The sequence below is a fragment of the Thalassophryne amazonica genome, chromosome 11, assembly GCF_902500255.1.
Source record: "Thalassophryne amazonica chromosome 11, fThaAma1.1, whole genome shotgun sequence".
Taxonomy (NCBI): domain Eukaryota; kingdom Metazoa; phylum Chordata; class Actinopteri; order Batrachoidiformes; family Batrachoididae; genus Thalassophryne; species Thalassophryne amazonica.
The window spans coordinates 74,179,453-74,191,270 of NC_047113.1; positions in this window are offsets into that span (position 1 = coordinate 74,179,453).

An 11,818-nucleotide genomic window follows, 5' to 3' on the forward strand; every position below is an offset into this window, starting at 1 on the left:
CACTTCTCTCTTTATCTCCCTTCAGGCCTCCTCTTTTCTCTCTGTCTTTTTTTTTTTTTTTAGATTCGACTATGCATCCAGACAGATGGTTCCCGTCTGCTGGCTTTTTTCAATTCACTTCCCTTCCTCACAGACAGAGTCCTCCCTCCCCTGCCCCCCTCCAACGGCTCCTCTTTTTTGTGGCTGGAAATAATCTTTTATTGCCCAGTTGTTCGGAAGTGACCTCCTGGCCTTGATTAGATAGGGCCAAGTCCTATCACACGATTGTGTTTGAGCTAGCTGGCGGGCTGACACTCTCCCTCACCCCCCACCCCCATACATCCCCTTTCTCACTGCTGAGGCCTTGGTGATCCTGTGAGGGAAAAACAATGGGGGGTTTTAGTTCCGTCAAGCTCTTCTCAGCTGGGGGGTGACAGCGTGGTGTTCATGAGGGACTTTTTTTTTGTCAGTCAGCCAGGGTGGAAATTGCTCCCTCCCCATGACCTTCCAAATACGATGGTTAATCTCCCAAGTTGCCAGTTTGCGCACCCTTCGACCCTCCTCCTACTCTTCCTCCCTTTCCTGATTACCCCTTCCCCTTAACCCCTCCGACCTTAAGAGCTCCTACAGTCACAGATAGACCAGCTTTAATCTTCTGCACTATCAGTGGACCTTTGAGACCTCTGTGTGGTCCATCGACAGGTGGGCTTAGGCATTGTGGCCTTTGTTGAGTTCGGATCAGGAGGTATTGATGCTGTGCATCTTCCACGTACTCATGCTTTTATTTGACCTCAACATTGTCCCAGTTAAAATACTTTTTTTGGGCAGCGGGCGAGGCACAACAATAAGGAAATACTACACCATGAATCTGCTTGTGTTCCACATTAGTGTTTGGATGGTGATAATTCTTTCCAAACATTTTCTTTCAGAAGTGTGCTGAAATCACATATTTCCACAAAATGTTGTTTGAAAGTCTTTTTTCCTCCCCACATATTTCAGAATAGTTTGGAACTCCAATAGTTTAACATTACAGTAACCTCAATTCCCCTCTCAAAAGTTGGGACACTACTGTAGGTATGTGAGCGGCATATTACAAACAGGAATCAACTGGCTTGTTTTTCTCTTTAATGTGCTAAATTGAAAACAGCAAAAACAATATTTTGATGTTTTACCTTGCAAAATGTTTTTAATAATATAGTTATTTCAAAATTGTTGCCTGCTACATGTACACCCCCCAAGAGCAAAGTGGTAGCAACTGAGCTAGCTTGGCATGCTAACATGTGTAACTACAAATACAAGCACAATGATGTTTCACCTTATAAAATGTTTTTAATAATATAGTTATTTCAAAATTGATGCTTGCTACATGTACACCCCCCCCCAAAGCAAAGTGGTAGCAACTGAGCTAGCTTGGCATGCTAACATGCGTAACTACAAATACAAACACAATGATGTCTTGCCTTATAAAATGTTTTAATAATATGCAATTATTTCAAAATTGATGTCTGTAACATGCACACATCCCCCTAGGCGGTACAACTCAGCTAGCTTGGCATGCTAACATGTGTGTAACTATGAATACACAGCACAATGATGTTTCACCTTATAATTTTCTTCTTTTTGGCAATAAAAACACAGCGCAACATTTAAGACTGATGACTGCAACATGTTCTGATATAAATAAATAAATCTGAAGCTCTAAGTTTTGCTTGCTAGCATAGAAATTTTGGGGCATGAATGACAATTTAACTGATGCTATCCCTTGGGTATAATTGAAATAAATATGTTTTTGTTTTTAAATATGACAAACTGAGAGGAACGTCCTTTCATTTTCAAACTAGAATAGAAAACCAGGCTAACTAGCTTAGCCATTGTCATGGCAAGGCCTTCATCCATTAATAAACTAATGGTTATGTAATTTTTTTTTAATTTTTTTACTAACTAATATAGCCTTACAGCTTACTGCAGACGATATTAAGCTATTCTCTGTGCTGGTAACAGTGCAGGGCTTGTACAGCAAAAAATTAGATGGATGGCTGAATGAGTTAGGCCACTTCTGTAGGCAATAACTCCATACTATCATCTTGAAAGTCACCAAATTAAAAGAACATCATGAGAACAAACTCTTTTGCATCCAGTAAGCTTTGGTGCACTATAGCGCAATTTTTGTTTTACGTATCACATATGTGTCTGCCACCTGCTGGATGTTTAGTGGGTACTGGATTAAATAACCACAAAATATCAATGACTGTGGTCGAAACTCAGATGTACTTTGTCTAGTTTTGTCAATGTAGCACTTGTGGCGAAAAACATTATGACCACAATATGGGGACATTTGGGAGTGAATATATGATAGAATGGAAAAAATAAAACCAGAATTAGATTGTGCAGCTGGAGATTTTGCCAACCCTTTCACTGACACTGCAAATTCAAAACACTGCTTTGGAATGGTTCAAAATCTGTGTCCATTCGCCCTGTTGACGTATCTCATAATCCCTTGCGTGCCAGAGAGTGGCTGCAGTCAAACAACATATAGAGAATCAACACGATGACAGTTGTAAATTAATATTTTACTACAAAAATGTATTTTTTGATGCTTTTCTTCACGTTAATAAGAGACTGCATGCATGATACCCTGAAAACTTGCTAAAACAATTATAACAAATAATCCGTGTCTGTTACGTTTAATCTGCGTGGAATTTAATAAACGCAAACTGAATTTCAGACATATTATATATATTAGTCTCGAACAAAGAGGACAAACATTGTTGTAAAGAACAATAATCAAGATGTTAAAGAGCAAACTTCACTTTCCCGCAGAATGACATGATCAGGAAGCGATTGTAGCTCACAGCAGCTCCCACTGAAATTAACGGAGAGACAGCCTGTGATTCTCGCATTTTTACATAAAATAAACACAATAACAACATCTATAAACACAGAGAATATATTCACGAGCGTTTTAGGCACAATATAAAAATAGTTTTATGTTGCGATATTAATGGTGTTGTGTGTGCGGTTAAAGTGCAGCATGATCAGAGCGTCTCAATGCAGTTCTCAATGTTACTGAGATCTCGCAGCGCGGCTACCTCTCCGAGGTTTTGCGGGATTTGAAACATCAATAGGGCGAATACCAAAAAGACATCACAAGCTTTACTAAATGGGAATTCCACACGCCACCTACTGAATTAAAAACAAAAAGGCAAAGAAATCATTAGCCCCTCTGGTGTTGAAACATTAAAACACAAGTGAACAAACGAGGATTACACAGTTTATGAATTTCATATTTAAATGCTACAATCAACACAGGATTTGTTGACTAGCAGGTATGTTGCTTGTGTGAACATTAATTATAAGTGTATATAATGCGGCATGGCTGGGTAACATTAACCTCCACAAGATAGCCTTGCAACATTGTAGGTCATGCTAGCTAGCGCATCTGTGATTTCAAGTATGTTAATTATGTGAAAGGAGTATTGAAACAACTAATTTTCATTGGGTACAAATCCCTTATTTTGCAGTAGAAAAGAACAATAACTTATTTTTTAAGTACTCAGTCAGTTTCAGTGAAGAGCAAAAGTTTGACTTCTTATGGCAAGTATTTTTTTTTAACTTTAGAGGAGGTTTTAAAGCAGTGTTACGACTGTGGGGGAAATCCAGGTTTTCTGTGTCGCTTTGTTTGTCTCTGGTTTTCTGGAGCTGTAAAGCCATAACAAAACCCTTGGTGTCCACTTTCAGTTTGGGAATAAAGGCTGAGTTGTGTGAATAGAGGAGAATAGACAGGAAGACAACTCTGATTACCTCCATAAAGGAGCTGACCTCATGTCGCTCCCTCTGCTCCTTCTCTACCTTCCGCAAGAAACATAAAACACAGGTGCAAAAGGCGTGTGACACGTTTACTGTGTTTTATTTTCAATATACGATCATGAAACAGGATTTCCCATCAAACATTAAGAAGTGCAATGCCATACTGAGGGCAGTTATGTATGAAATACAGGAAAACAAGTAACATATCTGCTCTGAAGTCTTTAAATATGAAATTCATAATTTGATTTGGATGCACATTCCTGAATTGTCCAGCAGGTGTCAGTGTTCAGTGGATGGCAGCACTACTTCACATGTTCCTTTTCATGTAGACTCTGGAACAATGTTCAAAACAGGTGTTTAAAAAATGTTCCAAAGCAGTGTTTTGAGCTAGCCATCACTAATTTTCCAATACTGACAAGTTTTGGTATCATCCCCAGCCACACGTTCTATCTGTTGTTTAATCCTACGTATACCTTCCTGTTCTGGTGTATATTAAGTTCAATATTTGCCCACATACTGGACACTGTGTTTCTCCCCGCAGTTACTAGCTTAACTTATCTGACACTGACTGTCAGGAACCCTGTCTGTGTCTGTCCTTGTCCTCTGGCTCCCACTTGTGACTGTTCCTAGTGTTGCTATTGTTTGGGGTCCCTGTGGGTTTTCATGTCTGTGTGCTTTTGCTCTCTTTCTCACCCTTGTTTCCAGTGTATGACTTATCGTTGCCAAAACGTGTTTTCCTGTGATCGTTTAGATTTTGCCTGCCATTTTGGAAGCTTTGCTTGTGATTGTTTCAATTTCAATTTATTTTCATTTATATAGCGCCAAATCACAACAAAGCTGCCTCAAGGCGCTTCACACAAGTAAGGTTTAACCTTACTGACCCCCAGAGCGAGCACACAGGTGACAGTGGTAAGGAAAAACTCCCTCTGATGATTTGAGGAAGAAACCTCAAGCAGATCAGACTCAAAGGGGCGACCCTCTGCTTAGGTTTCTCATGTTTTTGGTATATTCTCTGCCTCCCTGACTGCTCGCCTGTTAAAGTAGACCTGCATTGAAATAAATGTGGTCAGATTTCAGAAAGAAATAGCTGATATGTATTTATAAGACCCTTGTGAATGCAGTAAAGTAAATCTGTAAGCCCAAATTTGTAATTCAGCGGAGAAATCTTCGTTTAAAAATGACAAATTTGCAGCTAAAATTTAGCCCTCTGTGAAAACAGTTTGTACAGCCGTATCATTTCCATGACGTCAGGGACAAGACGATGCGCTCCCGCCTTCAGTCCGATCCCGCATTGAAATTGATTTTATCTGTTAGTAATGTTACTTATACACGTCCTGGTTTCAACATCCAAAAGTAAGCTGCAATGAATGTGAGATACAGATCTGTGTGCTCAGATCAGCAACGACATCGACAGCGGCGCCGTTCTTTCTCTCCCGCTCTCTGCCTCCGCTGCGCTTATTAAGTCTGTGGGCTCGTTAACGAGCTTGTCAACTGCCGACGCGGGCCACTCACACCGCCTGTGTCTGCTTTGCAGCCGGTGTTGTGCCAGATTCAGCGCACAACACCGGCATCACCTCTCTGTCTACTGAATGGAGCTGCAGCACACTTGGCACAAGTCCTGAGATTACGCTCGCTGTTTTAATGCGAAGCGGCCGGTACACCTGTTGCAAAATCCACAGCGCCGCACGTCTCGGCAATCCACAAATCTACAAATTACAATTGGCACAATGCATGCTGGGAGAGGGTCTTGTCTGTGACGTCTCAGCAGCGTCCATGATGAGAGGGACAATTTGCGGAGGGCTAAATGTTAGCTGTAAATTTGTCATTTTCAAATGAAGATTTCTCCGTTGAATGACAGATCTGGGCTTTCAGATTTACTTTACTACATTCAGAAGGATCTCATGTGTAAATGTAAGTCATTTTTTGTTCAAAAAATCTCACTGCATTTTTTTCAATGCAGGTCTCCTTTAATCCTCTCACAGACACTGCTGCCAGTTTAGGACTCTTCTCCTGTGTACCGTGTAAATTATTGTTGACAAGGTATAGTTGGGATGAACTAACTCACTCACCCACTTATTTATAGTTTTGCTGTCCAAGGTCCACACTGCTACCTTAGTGGGAATGAACTGGAAAAATGGAGTGCATACAGACTAATTCAGGTTAAAAAACGAGAAAAATTCAGTATCCATTCAGATTCAGATTAGTCATCCACATCTAGATTAGTCAGCAAGTTTTAGTGAAACTGTCAAAATATTTTGAGTTGTCCTGCTCAGAAATGTGCAAATAAGTCCATGCACTAAAATAAATCTTTCAGTTCCCTATCTTGATAGTAAGTAAAGATTGTTTCTTAAATACAGTAAACGTTCTTTATGATCACAAAGTTTCAGATTGAATTTGAGTTAATTTAAAAAATTAGCATTAACTGTGACGCCAACAATAATCCCAAGTGATCTTGCTACTGCTAACCGCAAAGGAGAGTAACTGCACAACATCCAAAATGGTAAAACTACTTGCTGAATCATTTAATAAGTGTAATCTTAGAAAATTCTGCTTTGAGGCAAACTGTCTCAAAGATAGAAGACAAGAATTCCTTTCATTTGACCATGCTAGCTAACTAGGTAGCTAGCTATGATTAACATATAATGGCTTTCCATGCTAGCTTGGCTATTTAGCATGTAGATGAGTTTATTGGGAAATAAAAATAAATAAAATTGTGTGAAAATTGTATTTATGAGATATTAGGTTGATGCTCAGCTGGTGATTTTGGTAAATTATGTAACATTGATGTTGAAAGATGACACATTTGTGTATGATGATTGGCTTCATGCTGCATCAGCAAGGTTCCGTAGACTGCCAGGTAAAATTTGTGTTTCAAATTTTATCATTCATAATTTTACTAATAAAGTGACCAAAATCACTGGAGTGTACCTGAAACAATCGGAATTGCAAATATCTCCTTCATAAATTGTGACCCCCCCCCCCCCCCCCATTTCCTTGCAACAACCTTAAAATCTGTTCAGCCCTCATAATTCAAATAAAAGGTCATTCTTTGTCTATAAAATTACCTTAAAATGCTTTTAATAATGATGCTTGCGGCAGTTTACAGTCAGCTTAAAGCAATGAAAGGCCTTTGAATGAATCCAGACCAGTGGAAAGTTTGAGGACATCTGCTTAGCAGGGACTCCACGCTCCCCTTCTTCTCCTTGCAGGGTCTCCAACTCCAAATGGTGTGCAGGGGGGTGTCCTGAACAGGAAGCTTAGGAGTTCCCTCACTCCCTTTTACTGGGGGTTGTGGTTCAGATCAAAGTGAAAAGACATAGAAAAGGCTTATCTGTTGTTGATTTTAGGCTTAGACTCCAGCACAGGCCTCGAGAAATGTGTCAAGGAATTACATAGCTGGCTCATCAAAGCTCCAGTTTTAAGGTTTTCTTATTTGTTTTGTTTTATTAGATATGTTTCAGTATTATATCAGTTACTTGGATTACTTAAAAAAAATAGTAGCCTGCTCTAGACGGGAAAAAAGGGACTTCCTATCCACTTCATGCCACATATTCTAGATTTTGCACATTTGTTTGCCAACATTTCAGTTTGGCCATTCAGGGGCACCTAAGATCATCTGATCAATACAACTGTGATGTATGACTTCATATTTGTTTAACAGCTCGCATAGGTTTATCTATCCATTTTACTTAGAATATTAAGTTCTTTCATCTTCTCCCTTTTTCACTTGCGGTCGCTACAGCAAATCCAAAATGGATCTGCTTGTTGATTTGACACATTTTATACCAGATGCCCAAAATTTGGACCTTGGCTTGTGACCTTAAATTTTTATTGACTGCTCTCAAAATCAAATCACGTCATCCTTGACTGATCCTCAGGAAGTCCACCAGTTCCAATCCAAATCAGATCAAAACGCTTCAGGTTATTGTGAACATACACAACGACAGACACATACTGTAGGACTGAAATAACATGCAGTGTGCACAAGAGAAAATAGATTATTGGCCTGTGTGATGGCAAAGCAGTGATAGCTGGGTATTGTTTTCAGTGGCATGTGTGTACAAGATAACTCAAACATTTCTGGATGGGTTTCCTCCAATATTACTTGGACAAACATCTATAGGTGATTCAATTTTGTGGTGTGGTCAAAGGTCAATGAAAACTTGGATTGAAAAAGATTTTTTGTGTACATCTCAACAACCAAGATGCCCAGATGGATGAAACTTGGTGGGAATATTACTTGTATAGATGTCTAGAGGTGATTAGAGTTTGGAGTAGTTTGGCCAAAGGTCAAGGAAAACGTGGTCAGAAAAACACCTTTTTATATACGAGGGTAGGCTGAAAAGTTCTAAGGTTGACTATGATGCAGTTGTCGAACTGAACAAATGCAGGGTTATTTTTTGTACATAGTCTCCCTGTAACTCCACACACTTCTTCCAGCTGTGCTTGAGTGCTTCGATTCCCTTGGCATAGAAGCTTTCATCTTGAGAGTCAAAATAGTCCTCAACAGCAGCCATCACCTCATCATTACTCCGATAGTGCTTCCCAGCCAAGTTTTTTTTTCAGGTTTGGGAACAGATGAAAGTCCGAGGGTGCCAAGTCAGGGGAGTATGGTGGGTGATCTACCAGTTCGAATCCACACTCGTGGATAGTGGCCATGGCGACTGCTGACTTGTGAGCTGGGGCATTGTCTTGATGGAACAGCACCTCTTTCGTCAGCTTTCCTGGTCACTTCTTTTTGATAGCCTCGAATAACTGTCTCAGTAGGTTAGAATAGTACTGTCCATTTATGGTTTGTCCCTTTTCAAGATAGTCCACGAACTCAGTGCCCTTAGCATCCCAGAAAACTGAAACCATAACCTTCCCCGCAGACGAAACGACCTTGGCCTTCTTTGGAGGTGGTGACCTTGGGTGTTTCCAATGCATTGATTGTTTTTTTTGTCTCTCTTTCAAAGTGGTGAACCCAACACTCATCCTGGGTAAGAAAATGTTCCATGTAATTGGTTGGATCCTCTTCAAATTGCGCCAAGTTTGCCTTCGACATGACTAGCCTGGTGCGTTTCTGATCAGGCGTGGCACCCACCGAGCTGACACCTTTGACATTGCAAGTTCTTCATGCAGAATGTGTTCAATTCTCTCACGGGATATTCCCACAGCATCTGCTAGCTGATTAATCGTCGATCATCTGTCGTCCATCACCATTTCATGAACAAGGTCAATGTTTTTCTGGGTTGTGGCTGTTGCAGGCTGCCCAGACCTTGGGTCATCTTCAAGGCTCTCTCTGCCCCTCTTAAATTCAGCTGCCCACTTCTGCACCGTAGATATGGAGGGAGCTTCATCCCCTAATGTAGCAACCATATCCGCATGAATGTCCTTGGGCTTTAACCCCTTCTTATGTAAGTCCCTTCGGCTGCTCCCTTGTTTGCACTCGGGGTCGCCACAGCAAATCCAAGGTGGATCTGCATGTTGAATTGGCACAGGTTTTACGCCGGATGCCCTTCCTGACGCAACTCCACATTACATGGAGAAATGTGGCAGGGGTGGGATTTGAACCCGGAGCCTTCTGAACTGAAACCAAGCGCATTAACCACTTGGCCACCACCCCTGCTGGCTTTAACCCCTTCTTATGCAGGTACTTAATCACACCGTGATGCCAGATTTTGTCCATTTTTGCCGTTTCCCTCTACCACGAACTTTCAAACTTGGCTATGAACCACAAACTACCTCACAACCTGGAAGAAAATAACACGGTCAGTCATCAGAAGAGTTGAACTTAATGCATGCCAAGTTTTATTGAAATGGCATTTCTCCTTCTTGGTGAGCCTTAGAACTTTTCAGCCTACCCTATCTCAACAATCAAGAAGCCTAGATGGATAATCTAAAGCATATATTGATCAGCAAAAATATTTATATGATATTTAATGATGCTGTAGATATTTCTTGATTGGTATGAATGACTTCATGATGCATTTCATGCAGTGTTTAACTCAAAGTGTGACGTAGACACAACAGGCTGAAAAACAGAGCTGCCATTTCTGCTTTTTTTTTTTTTTTTTTTTTGCTCATAAGATCCCAAAAAAGTTTGCTTATTTCTATTTGCTCTCTCGCTACTCTAAGATTTCATTTTCGGACTCTGCCAGGAGTACGATTCTATCTCCAGCTTGTTCAATGGCAGCATTATGCCAAAGGGGAAATTGGACCTTAAGGGTAGAGCTTATTAAGTTTGTACCTCTATAATACGGCCCATCTTGACTCTCTGTGACCACATCCCTTCTTACAATAAGCACTGTCAATCACAGCCTCTGACACGGCCTGATTGGCACCTCACAGGATGTGCGCAGGCCCCTGAGGGAATAACGCCGGTGAACCACCGGGAGAAATTCTTTTCCGCATGGCTGCTCAGCCAGAGTGTTGTGTGTGTGCGCACGTGTTGAGGTCTGAAGGCTGCACACAAAGCAGTTTCAGTGACTTTTGTATTTAGAGTCGTAGTGTGCCGATACGCGGCCCTGCACGCCAGTCTGCAGAAAAGATAGCAAGCTTCAGTGCTTTCCCAAAGTCTCTCAGCGGACCCAAATTTCCAAAGTAATTTTCCCTGCAATCCAAAGTTGTTGTTGTAGACGATTGCAAAGCCGCGCTGATTGTGTCGGTTTTTAGAGGAAGAAATCATCCGCAGACAAAATACTTTCTTCTGGCACAGCAGTGGCAGTTTGGCAACAGCAGATGTAATTTGACCTTTTGATCTAAAATACCTTTGAAGGTTTTGGTGATAAGATGTATATGCAGTATGGGGGGGTTGTCTGATTTATTGCAACTGGGCAATCTGCTGAGTGGAATCCGCTCATTCATGGAGTGACAACATAATATTATCATTGATTTTTTTTTTTTTTTTAATTGTACTAGTAGCACACAACTTTTTCCACCATGAATACTAACATAAAAAAGTCAAATTTGCAAAGTAAAATATTGGCCAGAAATTTCCAAAAAGACTTTAATCCACAATAGTAACATGCAGATGATAGAAGTTTATTCCACTTCTATGGACAGATACAGTGAAAAAAATATTTCATATTATTGAAAACATTGCGAAATGCTCAGCTTTTTTTCAGTGGAAAATAATGTCTAAGAAATTGTGACAAAATTAAAAAAATAATTTTTTTCTTTCTTTATTTCCTCTTGTTATTTTTCCTTTTTCTTTACTTCCTTGCTTTCCTTTTCATATATTTTTTCTTCACATCTTCACATCTTTTTTTTGGGGGGGGGGGGGGGGGGGGGGCGCTGGTGGATCTATCCCTGAGTGCATGTACTATATTTGTGAATTTCTAAATAAGAAATTTGCAGTGTGTTGCAGTCAGAATACAGACCAGTTTTAATAATAGTTTTGTCTATGGCACCATGGTAGCTTAGTGGTTAGCACTGTTGCTTCACAGCAAGAAGGTCATGGATTTGATTCCTACCTGTGGCCTTTCTCCGGTTTCCTCCCACATTTAAAGACATGCAGGTTAGGAGAATTGGAAACTTTATAATTGTCCAGGTCTCCCATCTCAATGGGACTAACCTGGTAAAATAAATGTAAAATAAACTACAAATCAAAGACTGTTGACTATTTTTTACATTTTTAAGAGGATCATTCCTGCTAAATCATTTTTTGTGTTTTAAAACACAAAAATGGTTTAGCAGGCATATCTGGGGTGAGAATAAGGAAATGTGAGATGAGCTGTTTGGTTGATTGTCACTGCAACGTGGACCGGGACAAGTGGCAGTAAATGAATGGTGAGTCACCACTTTACCTCTGTTGCTTGCTGCCGCTTGTGACTGCAGAGTGACGATCTTAATTCAGTCATAGTTTGGTCAGAAAGCGGGCCAGAATATTCTCCCATACTAAAGAAACATGGACTCTCAGCCTTGGTGGACGCTTGTGCTCTCAGTGTTCTTTGAGGATGTATTTCCTCAGTATGTACTTTTGGCTACAAAGTAAAGTATCAGTCTAACCGATTAAGAGCCGGTGCTAGCGGGCGCCACTTTATTCATCACA